At 40.6% G+C, this 20,481-nt stretch overlaps 1 long non-coding RNA gene across 1 annotated transcript; it reads left to right on the top strand.

Moving 5' to 3' along the window:
- Positions 1-17,231: 17,231 nt before the first annotated feature.
- On the top strand, positions 17,232-19,867 carry LOC132956557 (uncharacterized). The gene is made up of 4 exons (XR_009666043.1): positions 17,232-17,280; positions 17,981-18,096; positions 18,482-18,560; positions 19,379-19,867. It is a non-coding gene; the product is annotated as an uncharacterized LOC132956557 (long non-coding RNA).
- The last annotated feature ends 614 nt before the right edge of the window (positions 19,868-20,481 follow it).

The following is a 20,481-nucleotide window of genomic DNA, read 5'->3' as shown; positions in this document are numbered from 1 at the left end:
GACTGCACGGCTCAGGAAACCCGACCAGTCAGCAGCGCCTGTTGGGAGTTGATGGAAAGAGAAAGTTAAAAATCACATTAAAACACTTTTAATACACCTAAACCCAACAAACACTCTTAGTGATTGATGCTTAAAGCTAACCTTTTCTTTCTTTCTTGAACAAATTAAAAAACCAATACCACCCTTTGTCATTTCTCCCATCTTTCAAAATGAACTACCATTGGCTCGGAGAACGCACATGACCGCTTCTCCTTGATTTTCGGACTGTTCTGAGTGAAGACAGGCGAGAGGACAACATGTCAGTTAAATCCCTCCACTTACTGTATCCTTACTTTGTACCTCTCTTAAATATAGATGAGTTAAATCTGCACAAAAGAGCTGCCGAAGAAACTCTCCCCTCAGCCTCTCCTCGTTCCCTTTTCTTCACAACGGGACAAGAGCATCTCAATAATTGATGGCGGCAGGTACTGTACTGCCAGCGGGACGCTTCACTCCTGCAAGGCCGAACCTTTCTGCTGAACAAAGGCTGTTTTAAGCACCGAAACTGGCTGTTACACTACCAAACACATTGCACTAGACAAAGACACTGAACCTACTGCATGCACAAAGAAAATACTGTTTGTACAAGGGGTTGGATCTGTGTTCTCATGGCTTATAGATGTGAAATAAAAAATTGATGTCTGAGAGATAGCAGCACCGCGTGATTGCTATGAAAATTTCAGTCCGGGGTGTAGTGTACAAATAGGTTGAGCTATGGGTGTGTTGCGGTGGAGTGAGGCGTGACTGATGTATAGCTGAGGTGGAATTCTATCGTTCAGGTGCATACGGATAACAGATGGAAAAACCGCAGAGGAATGAGCACTCTTTGGCTGCACTTGAGAGAAATAAAACAGCATGGGGCCCCTTGCCGCTGTACTGCAGCCCCTCTCTTACTGCATCATCCTCAGACACACACACACACACACACACACCCTCACCCCAGAGCCTGCTTCAGCTGGGGCGGCTCCAACAACATCAGCCTCCAGGCAGATGGCTTTTCTGATCCCATCCTGAGGCGAAGGACTCTAGTCTTTTCTGACCTTTGTTACCACCCTCAAAGGGTTATTTCATGACGCTCATTCAGAGTAATATCTAGCCATGCTAATAGCGCTCAAGCTTGACATATGTGTCTCTGACATTTCTACACCCACCACAGTTGATCTCGGTTAATTTTAAGTGTCCTGTAACCCAGGTCAGAGATTTGAATGTATTTTTTTGCTTTCAAGTTTCACGGCAGCTAAGCCAAGCAATTCAAGTCTCAAGTGCTCCTTGTTGTAAGTTAAAACAGGTTTAAAGCTCCTGTGAGTAGTTTTTAACCGGTTGTGAAACAGACCGAAATTCAAACTGATGCCTCCCAATGACAACCAGTGGATAAGATTGTCAACTTACATAGTGTATTTTTAAAGCCTGTAACTGCAGCCGTGTGGGTAGGTGTCAGACAAATGTTAAACAGCAAGCTAAAGTAATTTTTTATTTTCATTTTCCACAGCAAAGATTCACAATGACGGATCCTTTTGACTGTTAAAATACAGCAGGATTACATTTTTGTCAAAAGACACTTATGCAAACATGTATAGGGGCATAGGGGGCGCCAAAATCAACACAAACCCAAAGTTCCTCACAGGAGCTTTAATATCTACAGCTTTGGGAACAGGAACAGGAAGAACTCATTTGTGAAGAGGTGGATCAAAGTCTTGTTTATCCACGCACATGGGGACACAAGTTGCTGGATTTTTACGCTAGTGGGGTCCACAAACATTGTACAAAATGTGAAAAAGTGTGCAACAGTAGGGACACAATCTGGAATCAAGGAAATTCTGTCTGTTTTAAATATCACGATTTGCATCCAAAGCTCACAGTAAGTGTCAATACAGCAGTAAGTTTGCTTTTATTTCCCAAAGCAGAAAGTAAAAAGGTGTTGAGGTTGGGACTTAGTCAAACTGGAGTTTACACACCATCACGGCCCAACTACTAATTCAGTTTTTACAGCCGTGACCACGATGTTTCCCTCACTTTCACTAAGTGGTTTTGCTGTCTAAACTTAACGCTACACTTATGTTTGATGGGTTTTAACAAAAATATTTGTGTAACCTAAAGTATACTGTAGTTGAAACATGTAAAAATTTGAAGAAAGCAAGAATTTAAAGTATGTTAACTTTGGTTCAGTGTGGTCTTGGGTTTCACAAACTCAATGCTGACATTCTTGCCTGTCGTCAGCACTGAGTCCAAAAAAGTCCCAAAAAGTGTGAATAACTTGATTTTGATGGTGTTATTTTAAGTGTATCCGCCCTTTAAACTGTTTATTTGAAGTGCTTACAGCGTCATCTACCCCCTTCCCTTACCCTCTCCCTAGGAAGGTCAGTCTCACACCTGCTTAACTAACTGTCAAGAGACTTAGCCTCCTATAACATCCCACCAGGTCAGGTTTAAACACTTTCTTTGCTTCCAAAAAAACACCACCATGTGCATGATGATCTCCACCCTGCGACATGAAAGAGCTCACCATCAGGACCACCACTATGACTCTGAATAAGTGGGTCTCCGAAGAAATAAAAAGGTTTGTTATTGTGTGTTGTTCTGAACAAAACAAAAAAGAAATACTCCCAATTAATATTCCAGAAATTCCAGTGCCGAGAGTGCCAGGAATCTTCATGACAGCAATTAAAAATCTGAACAAAAAGGAGGTCAGAATGAATGAGCGGAGGGTTATATTTCAAGTGGGGTGTAATGGTAATTGTGTTTATTGTGCGTTTCTCGGCGGACAGCCTAATGAATTTTCCATCTCACTATTTCAGAGGCATGGCTCAAAAAACTAATATTGATGAATCTGCATAGCTGTACAAGCAAATAGTCCGTCTTCTTCCAAAAAACAGGGTTTGTTATTATTTGGATCCCATCTGCTTCTGTTAATGCTTCAAACACATGTCGACAATTTTTACAGCTTGAAGTCGAGGCACAGAGTCTTCCCGTCTGGATTGTTGTTTTTTTTTTTTTACATAGATTTAACGATTCAGGTTTAACTTTCCTTTTCCTGAAGATTTCAAACTGAAAACTTTCCCCCACTGTCCCGACTCGAACAGGACGGCGTGTCTTCATACCACACCCTGTCATTCAGTCGTCACTGTCTCTGTTACAACCACACGCTGCCTCAAGCACACATGGGACTCTTCAAGCACTGCCAAGAACACCAAACTGTTCATTACGAGTATTAAAACACAAGATCCACTGATTAAGATTTGGAATCTTGTGATGGCAGCATTCAGACATTGTGAGTCAGAGAAAATATATTTTTTACAGTATTAAATAAGAGAGGAAGGGTTGGTAGGAGCTGAAACCAGACTAGAAAGCGTTGCAATAAAGTTATACAAAAATCCCAGCCTTACCAAATAGCCATTTAAAAACACAGATGTTCTGTCAGTATTAGCACCAAATGGACTTTTAGATAATAAGACAGTAAGGTAAGCTTTTATCTCGTCCAATAAGATTAAAGAAAAATGCTAAACATTCAAAAATTAAATATATTCGTCTCTATTTAACTTCAGGATGTCCAGCAAAAAAAAAAAAAAAATGACTCAGATCCTGGGAATTTTTTGGGAATTAAACAAGAAGTCTGATGTAAGATTACACAATTTTCAAGTGGCAAGCAAGTAAAATATGATAAATTTGTCAGACTCCACAACTGTCAGATTTAGTTTACTTCTCCCTCTTCTCACTCGTTCTCTGCACCTGTTTGCCTCCTACCTGCCACCTCCCTTCTGCCTCCACAGTGTGATCTCCTCCACCCCTCTACGGTGCAGTAAAGCAGGTAAAGACCCCTCTATACCTACAAGGACAGAATCCAGATCCAGTCCCTGCATGGTCCAGCAGCACTCACCTTTTCAGAGGGGGGGGCGGGCGGGGGGGGGCTTTCCTCCAGGGCAGGTCCCAGACTTGGAAAAAAAAAAATCCAGTTATCTGGATGTTATTTATCCCCCTTATGACACCTTGATTCCAGCTTATTTCTGTTACAGCAAAGAAGAAAAATGCTGCTATTCCATCTAAGGGCTCACTGAGCTGGCTTGACTGAGAGAGAGAGAGAGAGAGAGAGAGAGAGAGAGAGAGAGAGGAGAGGAGAGCGAAAAGACAGAGAGGGCTGGTGTCCTATTACACACTCTCCACTGAAGTCCCCCTCCTCCTTCCCCTCCTCCTCTTCACCACCCCTCCCGTCCATGATCGTCCTCCCTCCCTCCCTCCCTCCCTCCCTCCTGTTAACTAGACAGAAAACTTCAACATGCCGGGCTCAAAACGTGCGACGGGGTGAAGCCTGAAAGGTCAGACGTGTTAGGGACTGATCGGCGGATGATCAAAAAAAGCCAAACCAAATTTGACCAATATGAGAAGAAATTAAAACAGACTTTCCACTTATTTCTATTTTCATTCACATAATTGCAACCATCAATTTTTCCACCATTATGAACCGGCTCTTCAGTTTTCTGTGGAACAATTTTTTAAAAACAAGACCACAACAAAGTATGCAAAGAAATTACAACTGTAATGGAATTCAATTTAAAAAAGTGTTAAAAACTCAAAAAGTAAACAGCCAGACTAGCTGCATTTCAAGGCTGTACTTACTATAAAAACCAAGGCTATGCCAAAATGCTTACTACAACAAGAACAACGCAATTAAAAAAAGAGCATGTAAATGGACGGTACCTTCCAGTTGCCGAGTTGCACTGTGGGTAATGTAGTTTTGGACGCTGAGGGAAAAGTCAATGCTTTTTTCACTTGTTTTTAACTGCCTATAGTGAGTCCAACAATGTTAGAGTCATTTCATACTGAGACGCAAAACAGGTTTGGTAGCTAATTATTAACACTCGACCGACGTAAAGCCGGAGCAAACTTAAAGTTTTTTGGTCAAGTTCATCCTGAAAAGAACATGAATTAACTGTAATCAATGGGAATCCATCAAATAGTTGTCAAATCACTTTTCTTGAAATCAGAAATTCTGTATATTATCTGTAATCTAGTATAGCATGCTCACTGCACCTTAATCTGTATATTATAATCTGAAGAATATACTTATATTTATAGCATTTATTTATATTTATAGCATCCCATTAATCCAGCCATATATACCCAATAATTCACTTTTTTTTGTCTACATCTGTAAATTTTGTAATTACTGTACATAGCACAGATTCATGCACTTTCTGCTTATTGCACTTCTGGTGAGATGAAAAACCTCATTTCATTACTCTATACTTGTATATGTGTAATGACAAATAAAGTTGAATCTCATCATCTCAAATGTTCAACACATAAAGCGCTACAGGAAAGGTAAGCAGGTCCAAAAAATCCATCTTATAACTATTGAGATATCTCAGCCTGGACCAGTCAAAAGGCTAACATTGCAATCCCTAAAGCTGCAGCAAGCATGGTTAATAAACGTTAGCTATTTGTTTTTCCTTTGCTGGGGAAACTGCTACTGTCACAATTCATTTTCAAACATCGACTCTTGATAAGTAATTACAGAAGTGATGGAGCTAATCTCCATGATAGAAAGTGAAGTACAGCAAAACCAAAGGACATAATTGGATGTGGTAAGCCATAAAAAAAAAAAAAAATGTGGCTTGCTTTTTGCCCCCCTTTAAACTAAGAGCACAGAAACCCAGACATTACAAATATCTAATTCAGCACACAGTTGCTTTCAATATTTTGCGAGTTAAAATGCCTTGCAGAGCTGTCTGAAACAAGCCAAACCTACAGACACACAAAAGCTTGATCCAATACATATTTGTTGCTTCGACACAAGCCCAAACCAAAGGAGTCAGGAGTCTCGAAAGACTTGGCTGGATAGATAAACACTACGTACAGCATATTACCACGTGTTTGCAGCTAGAAAACATGCTGCTGATTTAACTATTTCCATACTCCGCGGAGGGGAATAATGCTCCGCTTGCATTTTCATGAATGGATGCATTTGTCTTACTCCCGAGCTGAGTGTCACTCGTCACCTCAGGTATATAAGCCGGGAAGTGGAGGCTTTTACAGGTTAGCTCTTTGGCTCTTTGGAGGTGGAATTAGAGCTTATTGCTAAAATCACAGCTGGGGAAAGAAAGGGAAAGGAAAAGGAAAGGGGAGTGTGTGAGCGCCTGGTTTTTGATGAAAGTGTCTGACGGACAGGGAGAGTAAAATGGGGGGGAGGAAAGCAAGGGTAAGCTGGTGGCTGAGACAGGAGGAAATAATTACCCTTCTGGCTGACAATGGAGCCTGATTTATGCCTCGCCAATTAAAGTGTCACGGTGGCACTCTAGAGGGATGCAGGTTTTTCATTGGGCCCGCCGCAAGAAGAAGAATGGAGAGCGGTGGGTGAGAGCAAAATAGAGATGAGGCGTGTCCTCTACTATCCCCGCGACAGAGCCTCAGCTGTAAATTAACTTAATGAGTGTAAAGAGCCAGAGAGAGTAAACCGGGTTACACCACACAGGTGTTGTTACTGACAGGAGACATGATTATAGGAAACACCACCTTACAGTAAGACATCACAAAATCAGACGCGTCATAAAGAGTGTCTTCGTGTCAGGTCACTGACATTGTCCGGTCATTGCAAAAACATCCACTCTGCAGCATCTGTGTTGCACAATCTGCAGGTGGCATGAATTATTGTGTTTTTCCCGATGTGGTGCATGCAATGCCTTTCTATCGCTTCATCTCTTGGCAGTCCAAAAACGTCTTTGGACAAACGGTCCCTTGTTAGTACTGCAGATGTCACGCATTTGTCACGCTGACATTAAACGTTCGGGTCAAGGTCGGAGAAGGAGCTTTTATGATGCGGTGTGACGCGCCACATGCATGCACTTGGTAAGTTATTGTTGGGTAACAGGCACAACTGTGGCATACTGATATACTGTCACCGCTGCTGTAATATTTTATTGTAGGTCAAGGCTACCATTTTTCTATATGGCTTTGCTCTTCCTGTTCACTCAAGACTTTGTGTAGTATGATGAACTAACCATACATTTTTCTACAAAGCTCACAGAACTGTTTATTGTGTGTTAATGTTATGTACTCTGTCGCTTCTGAATGTCTTTGAGAAACCAAATAAACCATGAGATGATGCAACTAACTTAAATAATACTATACTAAAGAATAGTATACTGAATAAATGAGTACAGTCATTCAACTAACGCTAGACTTAAAGGCTTTATATGTGATTTTTTGATCCCGCAGATGTCGCCCTTGAGCACCAGAATGAAACCAAAACAATGCGCGCTGCATCGTTGTGTTAGCATGCTAATGCTAGCGATCTTTATTATGCTCGTATCGTCACACTGCATGTAAATTTACCTGAAATGAGCGTGATCTAGAAACACAGTTAAGCAGTGAGTACAGTATGTTATTCTTCTTTTCTCTAGTCCCTCAATCAAACAACTTTTATACGAGAGGGGAGGAGTCAGCCGGCCGTCCGGGCGATGTAAACAAACTGAAGATAGGACTCTGAAAACTCTGAAAACATCACAGACAGTGGGACTCGGGTGTTACACCCATTGTAGACAGTCATGACTCAGAGTTATTTTCAGAGGATATACTTGATTTATATTATATTTAAGTCTGAAAAATCGCATATAAAACCTTTAATTTAAAACTTTACTGTTAAGCCTCTGTACTTGAAACTTAGTGTAAACATTATTTATTTGCTCATTTATGCTCCATATTAAATCTTCTTACAAATAAGTTCCATAATGATGAAGTGACCAGCCCAAATCGCTCCAAAAAATGAAATGTTGAGTTTAGTCAATAACCCTTTGTAAATTTGCAAATAAGCAGTTGTACTCATTCCAGTCAGTGTAATACAAGATGTCCCAATTAGCCGGTTGATGATGCCTTGATAATGAAGGAAATATCAAGGGGACACTCAGAGTGTCATTTCTAGCTTGACGCGCGGTTGAACCTCTAACAGATCGGTTTGCTGCACAGAAATGAAAACCAGATTATTTTTCCCCATCAGGGCCGCTAATCTGATTTTACATTATGTTCATTCCATCTGTGCAGACTGTCGGCAAAACTGTGAAAATAAGAAAAAAAAAAAAAAAAAAAGGCAGAGATGTGAAAAATTGGGAATGCTAATTAGCTGCCGGGCACCAAAGGGCAGATCTGTTAAATGCTAAACAGAAAGAGGCAGCGTCCTTCACTTTCAACAACCTCGCTCTGAGAGATTAATCAAGAGGTTTAGCCACCCCTGCGAAAAGAGGTGAAGAATTCTGCCCGAGTCACGCTCCGTGTGAAAACAGCTTGAGGGAAATCAGCCTGCGCCTCTTTCTGGGTGTCTGAAGTCATCAGCTGGAATCCATACATTACTGTACAAGTGAAGTGCTGTGAAGTGGTGCAGTCTACACCCATAAAGTCAGCTCTGCTTCCAATGAGTAGTGACTGGGGCTGAAAATTGAGATGAAGTGTGACTTTCTCTGTGAGAGGGATATTTCCATAATGGAAGGACGCTGGCAGCGCGCAATCTGAATATGACACGGAAGGTCCAGGACAGAGAGGTCGGAAAAAGGTTGAAAGGGAACAGACAGACAAGCCGGTAAAACAATTAGTGAAGTCAGTGATTCATATGACCAATATATTTTTTTTGTCTTCCAGGGAGTCATCCTTCCCGCAAATGTAAAACACAACCAGACCCACATGTTGTCTGTAAGGTCTAAATCCAAACCTAGTTGATGAGGATATAAGCTAGCATTTCTCAGAGGTTTGGAACACCAATAACGCTGGTGGTTTAAAATCCTTTCGATTGTTACCATTTTCCACAAAACCACCATTGCTTAAACAAAAGAAAATGTTCAGAACAAAGTCAGAGTTTTCCATTTCCTTTTCAATAAAACACCAGATTCAAATTCCTGAGGGTCAAACCGACCTACAAGCCAGCATGGGTGGAACAAACCCCTTATCTGTGTTAACCCTGTCATACATTGTCTATTAAATGTGTAATAATTTGATTTGACTAAAGTTCAATATTAAAAATGACTCTGTGCTATCATACCAACAATAGCCTCTGCAGAGCCCCTACGCCCCTCTCTTACCTGACACATTATACCGGTGATTTCTCATGTATGTCTCTTTTCCCACCATCGCATATAATTTCCTGTCCTCCACACTTCCTTCTCAGTGGGTGGGGGACACGATAAATCAAATTAAAAGTTCCCCACTCGAGGCATCCACTTCCACAGGGAAACTAATGGAGGCTGGCTATGATTTATCCCACTTCCTGCTTCTTCGTTAGCTTCTGTACCGAACGTGATACTGAGCTCCACAGTAGGAGTCCAACACTGAGATCTTAACAGAGAAACGCCATCCACAAGTTTATTAGTCAGTCTAATAAACCCTAATGAACAGACGCATAAAACAACCACTTCTAGAGTAGTTGTGGCTTTCATGGGGAGTTTTTACAACACTCAAGCTGGATTTATATGTTGTTTACGGCAATTCAAGCATTTTCCAAGGTATCAGAAAGCTCTGTATCAGGGCTTGTCATGATCTTTGATAGATGTTTTCCTGATATGGATAGTAGAATATTATAAATCTTACTAATCTCTCATGAGGGATCAGCCACATTACGTCCAAACGATTACATCAAACCTCTTGAATTCTGGTTTAGGTTTCCCCCTTCAGTAGTTCCAAGTTAGAAAGAAATCTTTTCCTCACAATGTAAGACACATCTGGTTGTTCTAAGGCTTGACTGATGTTATGTTAAGCCTTAATGAAGTCTAATCTTTCATATTCAAGGTGGCAATTGACAATAGATCTTAAATCTAACCTTCTGACCATCATTTAACAATAAGCTAACAATATTTATTGAAGGTTAAAATGATAGACCAAGTGTTACATTGTGGAATACCTTTATATAACTGTGCCAATAACTGACCCCAAAGTGAAGATTTCCTTCACTGTGGAATGACAATCTCCCATTTTGCATACTTTGTTGGAAAAATTAAAACATAATATATTGTACAGCATAGGACAAAACAATAAAAGGAGGTTCGATGTTGATGTATGGAACCCTTGTTTTTCAAAAGGTAATATTAACTCAAACATGAAAAACAGGATATTGGTCAAAATGGCTTTTTTTTTAAAACACTGTAGAGTGTTCAAGCCAGAAACACAATAACAGGCCTGGGCGGCAGTGATTTTTTATAAACAGTATAATGACTTGCCTTGTCCTGTGCATGTGAATTTTTGGCTCTAGTTACCGATAAGGCTGATCACTTTGGGATTAGACGTGATGAGGCTATTGGCCTAGGAACTCTGGGTTTGAATCCAGTTTTTGGAGTGGGGCAAGTGACAGCTGCTGCTGGGAGGAGAGTCCTGGAATCAGATCCAGGAATAATGGACTTTCTGGAGGGAGGACAGGTTGAAGGAAGAATGAAAGGTTTGGGTGAGGCGTTAGCCACCGAGCTTTCCTTTTGGGGATGCTTTGCTGAATGGAAGGAGTGGCCAGAAAATGTGGAGTTTGGAAAGAAAGTGTTGAATTCAGAAGTGTTCTTTTTGTCATTTTTGTAAGGGTAGGTTGGACTTATCTTCAAATCTAAGACACCATTTAATTCTCCATGTCTTTTCTTGCTCCTCATAGTAAAAGACTGCTATTCATGGTGCAAACACAACAGATGCTGTCAGATAAATAAGTTATTTGAATGGTGAGCATGCCAGAGAGACAAAGAAGGACTTGAAAATTGAGCAGTCTAAGACGGTACATTATGCCACAGACAAAACGCTTCCATTTGTCCTGCTCCATTCTTGTTCTGAATCATCATCAGGGAGGCGAATCCATTTTGGGCTGTCAGCTACAGCTCATTAACTTACCATGCCAGTTCCCATCTTGTTACTGTACCGTCTGCTGTGTTTTATTGAATTTCATCCCTCATTTCCCTGCGTTGTTACCATGTCTATATGTTTGTCTTTTCTTTACACTGGAAATATTATGAGACATGCATTACAATTGCAAAAAAGGACTTCTTTCTGCCATGAATTCAAACACATTTCACCAGTGGTAAAACGACAAAAACACAAGACATGAGAATAAATCTGGGAGACCTTATCATAAAATAATATGTACCCGACCCGTTGACCTTCCAAATAATAGCTTTGGGCTGTTATTCTTATCAGTTTAATTTTCCGTTCCCTGGTGTCAGAAACAAGTTTATTTAACCTGTAGTTCAACTCACACATCAGGAGTGTGGCTGACTTGGAGATTGAATTCAAACTTTGATAAGATCTGCTGTGATTACTTTGACAGTGCAAACCTTAGTGATTGATACTGATTAGATGCTACGTATAAAGTAGAGGCAATCCTCAAAAGGGAGAAGAGTAAGCCTGTTGCAACAAGCACACGCCACCCAGACCCATTTATCACAATTTACATGACTTCAACAAAACTTAATGATGGAGACAGAGATAAAAGTTGGCTCGAGGGCAAACTGATATTAGCGTTATCGTCTTAATCTGAATTCCTGTAATTTGACTGTCACTGTGGATCACTGCTGTGACTTTGGATCTCCAGGCAGCTCCTCCACAGGAATTTCAATCAGGTGATGGGGGGATTCTTCACAGGGATTTTCTTTTCAATCAGTTCAAAGCAACAAGGTCACTCAATAGTTGCTGCTGTGCTCAACGTGGTTGATGTCGATATATATATTCTGTGGGCGTTCCTAGCTTTAAGGAGATCATGTTAGGGTCAATTCTGAACAGTCATGATTATCAGATTGAGTCTTCATTTAAGGGCAGGGGTCACCGGTCTGTCAGCGTCCTGATGTCAATCACAGGTTGACCCCTCTGACCGTGTTGAGTAATGGAGGAGATGCAGATTTTGTGCTGCTGCAGCATCTCTTTTTCTAGACAAAAAAACAGAGACCATCACGTTTACCAAATATCTCAACAAACTCTTTACTTTTAAAAAAGAAGAAGTTTGGGCCTCTTATTGATGGGACAGATATGGAGAGACAGGGCATGATGGGAGGGAGAAAGTGTCAGGTTCAGAAGGTTCAGTAGTCAAACCTGGAACCAGTGCGACGACGACTGTAGCCTTTGTACATTGGGTTTGTTTGACCCATTTGACATTCCAATTCTTATACCAAGTCAACTTACTTATGTCTTTACTCCTCTTACAATTGCTGAAGCCATTAGAGGCCAACAATTGTAAACATTAATATTGGTTGTAGTAAGTTGTTGGAAACCCATAACAAGTAGTATCTTTGGGGAGATTGTTCTTAAAAATGTCCGTCTGAAAATCCTCAGTCTTTTCTGTAATTAGAACTATAAGTGTATATAGAAATGTGTCACTATAGAAAGCCAAACACAAATGAACACAGTGTACACAGTGTTTTAGCTGAAGAGAGCTTGCGTCATTCATCTTAGACAACGTAAACACCTCGATAGGGTCCTATCCACAATCATTTCAAACACCCACGGACAGTTAAATGGGACACTTTGCAACATTCATGGCATTGTTTGTACTACAAAGATGGATGGACACTTTATGCATTTGCAGGAAAAAAATAAACCCCTTGGTGCATAGGCATTTCCCACTAACTCAAGGCATCTTATCAAGATTCTGCTGGATTTTTTTCAAAGTTCAAAGGTTAGTACTGTCTCCCTCAGAGTGGCTAAAACTCAAAGGATATACAACCTCATTAAGCTGAGAGCCACGGTCTCTCTCCAAGCACATGGCTCAACTACCATCAATTTATACACATCAGCAGATTGTCGGGATTCACAGAAGTCACAGCCCCCACACGCTACCTGCATTACGAACAGATGTGCCAGGAGCTGGAGCCAGTGATCAAGCGACGCATGACGAATGGCTGAATTTCACCAAAGGCCAAGGGTCAAGTCATATCCCTTACCCGACCCTGGCATTAGACACAGATGCATGATGTCAGTTCCCATGTGTTGGGACTGGAAGGTGACTGAAAACCCTTTGACACGCCTTAGACTTCCCCATAGAGCAGCAATCCCAGCAACCACTCACCGTGAACCGTGAACCTCCAGTTCCCAGATACCCACCTCAAATTATCCAGTCCCGCCGGAGCTATGCACTTTCTTTCACTCACCTTCACCAACCGTTCACCTCGAACCAACCAGCTCCCCAGACACCCACCAAAGTCATTCACCTGAGGAAGGAAACACATAGTACAAGAAGAGGTTCAAATTATGTATAGGCGTGTAGGTCATGGCTTCATTGGTCGTCCTGGCCTTGTAACTCCTGTGCACCCCAGGTCCTTTGTATTATTTATTGAACACTACACAGGCCCTTCACTTTCTTAACCCTGTCCAAAAAAAGCTCTACAGTAACCAGATCATTTTCAGAAAAGCCCTCTTTTCACATGAAAATTGATAAACTAATCCAACAACTACTAACATTGTGTGCTACAGCTTTAAGGATGAATAGAAGACCATTTAGTTTTCAGCAGATGTTGAATCAGGCATGTCTTACATGTGTCATTACTGGATAAAAGCTCATTTCATGCAGCTGGTTTTACACTGGAAACACATTGAGCCTCTGCTCTTAGCACAGCATGGTGCTAGAGACAAAGTGTTTCCAAAATTGTGGATTGTTTTCAGCTTCAATATAACATTATGGTTTCGCTTTTCCTCTACATTAGTGTCAACTGCATACCAACACATTCCCTCATGGATACCAACTCCATGAAGCTTTGCGAAAGCTTTTAGGAGCGCTTCATGTTACCAATCTTTAAAATAAACTTCATTTCCCATTTTATGGATTTTCAAGCATAATATAAAAAGTATTTCTCATGACCTAATTGTATGGCTATATATGACTGTTTTCAAAATATGTAAAGACTCATCATGGATATACCGCTAACTTAACTTCCCAAAATGTATACATTTTTGTGAAACAAAGGTCCATTTATCAGATTTAAGTGCTTGAATGGCAGCATCATGGAGGGTATATTTACTCTATGTCACCAGTCAGTTATAAATGGGGGCTTGTGTAAACTTCCTGCAGTTTTACATTCTTCCATTCACATGATAAATCAATGACTGGAAGTATTTAGTCATCTACATATTAGAATTTGATTATCTTAAATGTATTGTAAAGAGCTCTAATTGGCCCTGTTGTTTCTCATCTTGATGAATGGTGTGAGCTTACACACATACTCTGCACACACTGCATTAGCTTAAAGTGCTGAAATACTCTTGGCGTTCGATAAATCACAAATGACTTTGGAATAGTATCTTATCACCTTCAGTTTTGTTTATGAGGGTTCTTATGGTAATGTTTTTTGTTTTTTTAGTTTCTTGTCAAAATGTTTTCTAACACATCCGGCATTAAAGTTTTACAGGACCAGATGTTATGTTTCAGTTTGTTCTTTTTCCACCGAGAGCCAAGAAATCCATTAATGGCCTCCTGGAATAATGGGTATTTGAATGGGAGTGGCATTGGGAATTCCATTTTGGTTGAACTCTCAGCAACGTTTTGATTGTTTGTCAAACTATTTTTTAAATTTTTGTTTTTGTTTTTGTTTTCAATATCTACAGGAAGATTCAGGGTACCCTGGAGATAAACCTCATTTTCTTACTGCATAGCTACAACATTTGTTTTTCTTTTGGAGGAAAATGTCTCAAAAACTAGGAATTCTTGACTCTGCTGCTAGTTGACTTTGGTTAGTTCTTGGTAAGAACTTCACTTAGTCCAATACTTTTGATCAATGACAAAATACCTACAAAAATTATGAAATCAAAAATGATGCACTGCTGTGTCCAACCAGAACTTTAAAAAGCTGCTTGAGTCACATTGTTCTCGATATCTATGTTTTGGGTCAAGGTGTAGGTTGGCTTTAGGCTTTTGCTTGTGTTTGTTGACCACATCACAATACTATTTTTTTTCTCAGAAGTTTGTTGTTTTGAAAAAAAAATCCATAAACCCCTAATTTATAGATGTTTATTTTGCTATGTGAGCCAACATCAATCATTCCCTTTTTTTTAACCGATCATTAACTATAGGGTGTTCTGTTTCCCTGGAATGAAGTCATGCAGGTGGGTGACATGCTTTATTAGCATGGATAATTGCTCTTGCAGGTTGTCCATTATTTATTCCTGCTAACATTTCAATCTCCGGGCCTCTTAAGACCAAACCAATCAAACCCTGAGTGACATCTTGATTGAGGTGTAGACGGTTTAATCAATACGCCCAGGATTAGCAGTAAGACAGTGTCACCTGAATAACTGCTACCTTTAATTATCCTAACTGCTTTGCCCGCTGAACCAATAGGCAGACTTTAAATAACCATATAGGCCAAAGAGGTGAAAGACAGGAAGACACAGACATTTTAGTTCCTTTAAAAAAGGCAATTTAAATGAATCCAACAATAACATCTAAAGCATCATCTTTACTTTCTGGGATTTTTGCCATTATGACCAAGATTCCACTTGTATCCTTTGCCAGAGCCTAAAGGCAATGCAGCATTTTTAGCGGCTGACTGTAATCGTTGGAAATCAAATTTTCCACTTTTCTTATCGGTTTCGTTTTGAATCACTCAGATTGCTGAGTGTAATACCTTCTAAGCCTGACACTGGAATTGCATGTCGGGCGGACTATATTATAGTGGAAGGATATGACTTCATCCTCAAACATGGGGCTGCTTCTTCATCCAAGGTTAGTTCTGTTCTTTATCAGGAAGAGGCTCCTCACAGCAAACCCCCAGGCAGTTTCAAGGATCATACATGTGTGAACAAGCGGCAAATAATAAGGTTTCATTTGGAACTTGGAAGACGTTCAAAAAGAGAAAAAAATGGATGATTACTAGAGTCAATCTCTTCCGATTTCTTATTCTGACCAGCCCCTCCCCCACTCTACATCCCTTTGACTTGTTTGTCGTTTCGTCCACCACACAACAATTCAATTACAGTGAAGTCTGTTTGCCTGCCAGTCCTCATTTTCCTGATTACTTCTGCAGGGCGACCCTAAAAAGACGTCAGGTCTGGATCAATAATCAAACCCAGTGCATGTCTAGGGACAAAAAGAAACGCCCGCCCATCCCCCTCAGAGTTACTTCGACTTTGAGTAAATGAGGAGGCGGGAAGCAGCAAGGGGCCATATAGAGTCAAAATGTTTAATTAGTTTGACCCTGTGATTGCCATGGGGACTCAAAGTAGATGAATAGTGCTAATTAGCTGAGTGGCCGATGAGGAATACGCTCAGGTAATTCCATGCAAGGCTCCGATTGATTTGGTCTGGATTAACCTGCAGACTCATTTTCCTAGGGGACTGTTGTGCGGACATCTTTGTCCCCAGATTGGGTTGGCGTCCATCTGCCAAGAGTTGGTCCATTCTTTGAGCAGGAAAGCCGTCGCTTTGCTGCTTCTCCATACTCAGGACTTATTGGCAATTTGTGAATAGTAATGCCATTCATGTCAGTCAGCAACCTCTTTTGGTTTTTGAAATTTGAATACAGAGTGGATTTGCTACAAATACTACAAATTGCACTCATACACAGCCTTCATTCACCAAAGCTTAATCTCAGTGCTACTGTACAAAGGACAAGTGCATGGGCAGTAATCACTGTTACACTTAGAACCAACAGTGTCTTTTGTATGTAAGCTCAAAGTGGGGAAAAAAGGGGGAAACCTTTGAGCCTTATGGAGGCTTATGTCAGAGAAAGACTAATTAGACTTTTATGATGCAGCTTTTAATTTCATGTTGGTTTGTTTTGTAGGCGTACCAGTAAGTGAATACTGTTAATAAGTAAATAACTGTTTTAATAACTGTAAATAATAAATGTCATCTTCATAGTGATACAGCCACAATTACACTCATAGTTCCTCTTATGTAACTGTCCGCAAACATGTCTGAGGGAGGGCAATAAAACCAAGAGCAGCCCTCATTACTTTCTGAGATTTTGCCAAACACACAACTACAAACAGAACAGAGCCAAGACATGTAGTCATATATGCAGATTAGTGTCTAATGTCTTCAGTTGTGTTAGCAGTTAAAGTAAATGTTTAAGACCAGCAGCAAAGGATGCAGCACAAAACTATATGGACCCTTCTCTGCACCCACAGCTATGGGGGATTTATGCAGTATTTGGCCATGTTAAAGCTGCTATGAGGCATTTTTGACTGGTTGTGAAACAGACCGAAATTGATACTGATGTCTCTTTATGAACTACAAAAACAAAAGTGATTGTCAGCCTCAAGATTGATTATTTTTATCGTGTGATTATTGATGCCTGAATCTGCTCCTGGCAGGTTGGTGTCAAAACAGTCTTTTAAAAAAAAATTCTCCACAGCGATGCTATGTAATATCCTACTCATTGTGTGTCAGTCCTGCTGAATTTTGAGTTCCCTAAGTGAAGTTATTAATATGTTAAAATGCTAACAGTAGCATGAGCTAGCCTCCTCAGTTGGAGATAGCTCTGTTGTCACACACAGCTCGTGGATTTCCGTATTTCAGTCTATTACCACAGCGGCTGAAAGTAAAAAACCAGAACCCATTTATATTCTCCTGGTTCTCCATTCACTGCCGGGCGTAACAAACCAGCATGACATTAGCAGTATTGATGAATCAGTAAACATGAAATCTGTTTATTTATGAAGCTGCGATGCAAATTATTTCATACTGACTTACAAAATGGATTTTTGCGTTATTTATCAAGTGGACATTTTCTAAGCCATGACATGCTCAATCAATTTAAGTACAGTGGTGGCTTTATTTATGAATTTGTATTGATTCAATATTTTGCATAAAACATAGCGTTGGCATACTCATCCAGCCTTGCACAGTTTTGAAAAAAAGATGAATTAGTAATATTCTTGGAAACAAATCATCAGTTTTATGTTAATTATTCAGTTAGCTGACAAAAAACACTTCCATGGATGTTGTTTTTCTTTCAATAAATGCAGAGAATTTGAGGTCAGTGAAGCTGTATTTCCTTTTTTCCACACTCAGCAGGATCTTAAAACCTGCTATGTGACTTTGGGCAACACTGGCACCGCACACAGACAAGGATTTCCTGGGTAGAATTGGCTGGAATTTGGTTTGAAGGCAGAGGACAAGGGAGGAATGTGAGTGAATATTTGAGTATTTTGAAAGGAGAGCCCACAAGCTAAGAATACCTCAGCTCATTTAACATCAATTATAGATTATTCTGGATGGAAAGGTCCCACCTGTGACACTGAAGTTAAAAGTTCAGTTGTCTAGTTGGTTGGGAAAGGGCTTTAAATCAGTGGAATTATGAAACATACAAAGAACATTCAGTCCCACATTTCAAAGTAAGAGCCTGTCTGTCCGATGTCTAAACTGAAAGCATCTGCAGAGCCACTCTGTGACTAAGTCCACATCTGTTTCTTCAGATTGGACCGTAAAATCCAACTGGGGGCCAATGAATCTCTGTTGTCTTTGTTTTCAATTATTTCTCCCCTCATAAACATGTTTCCTTTCTTTTAGCAGGAAAACAAAGCCTTTTGTGAAAGTTGGGATGATGCTGGGAGTGGAGGTAACAACATATCCCAAACACTGGAAGGTCAGGGTGAGGACATGTTTATTATAGTTTGTACGGAGTGTGTACAGATGATATACAAATCAAAGCACTGAGCAGGAACCAGTGCGCGCTGACGGTTGGTATATGACCCCCAGGGGCCCTGTACACTTCTTCACACTTAGTTTGACACCAAACACATAATGGGACGGGCAGGTGGCCCTCCGGTGATATGGCCAGGGAATAGTCCTCAGACACACAAAAACACCCACAGAGACAGACAGATAGAAAGATAAAGAGAGAGAGAGAGCGAGAGAAACATACTGCATTTCATGTTCACTCTTTAAGGAACATACACTGCTATTTCCTATCCATACACTTGTTTCCTTCAGAAAAACGTATGCGTCTTTTACTTTAAAATAGATACTTACATGTCAAACTATATAACCTTCACTTCCCCTCTACTCCCACATCCTTTTTGTTGGGATCAACGTTCAAAAATGCACCCACTAGAGGGCGCAGTCTCACAAGGACGTCCGCTTCTCCTTTGCTACCGTCCAACTGACATTCGGTTTCTGTCCGATCTCCGCCCAGCTGTTCTGTTGAAGTTGTGTCTAACGTACAGTGATCATTAAAAAAAACAAAAACAAGATGGTCGCAGTTAAAACAAAGCCGGCATGCAACTGACTCTCTCCAAGATTAACTTTTCTCTAAACACAGAAACGCACCAGAAGGCCAAACCACAAGTGTTTGAGTCTCCGCCACCTGTTGCTGCTGTATCACTTACCATTTGATCATTCAACCAAATGCAATGCACAGTATCAACAAACCTTTCTAAAATGGAAATCAAATGTTCGCTGTGTTTACAGGATGGATTACCAAAGCACATGCCCGGACTCTCCTCCTTTGGCTGTTTACTCCTCTCTAATTTAGGCAGGATTTGATTCCACGGAGTTCCACCAGGATCTATATTTGGACAGCATTAGGTTTGGAAAGCTCTGTGAGGATAAGTTTGCAATTTTGGAGAGTTATATTTGGAAGAAGTATTAGATACACTAAACAATCCTGCATATATCATGGCGCTATGAAACTTTACGCAAGAGTTTATATCAAAGACATGTCGGCTAATGGAGGCTTACAAGTAAAAGGGAGACTCAGCAGCAACAGGATGCAGTGTGATGGATCTTCAGGCTTTTAACCACAAGGAATCACAGTCTCAATGTCTGCCCCCTCCACAAAAACACTTCATCAACAAACCATAGATTTCAGCATGAAAACAACCGTTTGGCTGAATCAGCAGACCTTTACCGTAAGTGCCACTTTAGACAAACTTCACTTGTAACACAACTGAAGCACAACATTTTCAAATGTTTGTTCTGTTCAAATTGGCTCTGTTAATCCTATCAGTCTGCTCTAACTGACAAGGAAAAGAGCTGTGTGGAGAACATGAGACGGAATAGACCATTTGTCACGGCTACCATCTCCAGATACAGTGACGAATATAATGTGAATTTACTGCTGTCATGGACCTCTGCCAAGACGATACAATTCTGTTTACAGCACGGAGGAAAGAGAGGACTCTTTAATATCTGTGCTGCAATGTGGGAATACTGCTGTAGTCTGTTTTTTTGTTGTTGACATAATGAGTCGTGTTCTTTGCTACCATGGGGAGAGCTGAACAAGCTGCCAAATTGTTGTGTGTCCACCGTTTAAAGTTGTTGTGGCTAATGTGTTAGAAAACAGTCACAAATACAGTAGACAGAAATCAGAATAGGCAGGGACGCCTATTATAAACGGGCTAGCAGAGCTTAGCCCTCCTTTTTTTATACAATTAAGATGAAAATTCCCTTCTGTACAGCAAATGAGTGACAGGTGTCATGCCATGCCCCCTTGATCTGCTGGAGTGTTAGCATCAAGCTAACGACCCAATATGTAAATCCCGGTCTATCTGTGAGTGTAGGGGCACTTGGTG

This window comes from Labrus mixtus, chromosome 22 (genome assembly GCF_963584025.1).
Source record: "Labrus mixtus chromosome 22, fLabMix1.1, whole genome shotgun sequence".
Taxonomy (NCBI): Eukaryota; Metazoa; Chordata; class Actinopteri; order Labriformes; family Labridae; genus Labrus; species Labrus mixtus.
This window is presented reverse-complemented; position numbering and strand designations above follow the sequence as displayed.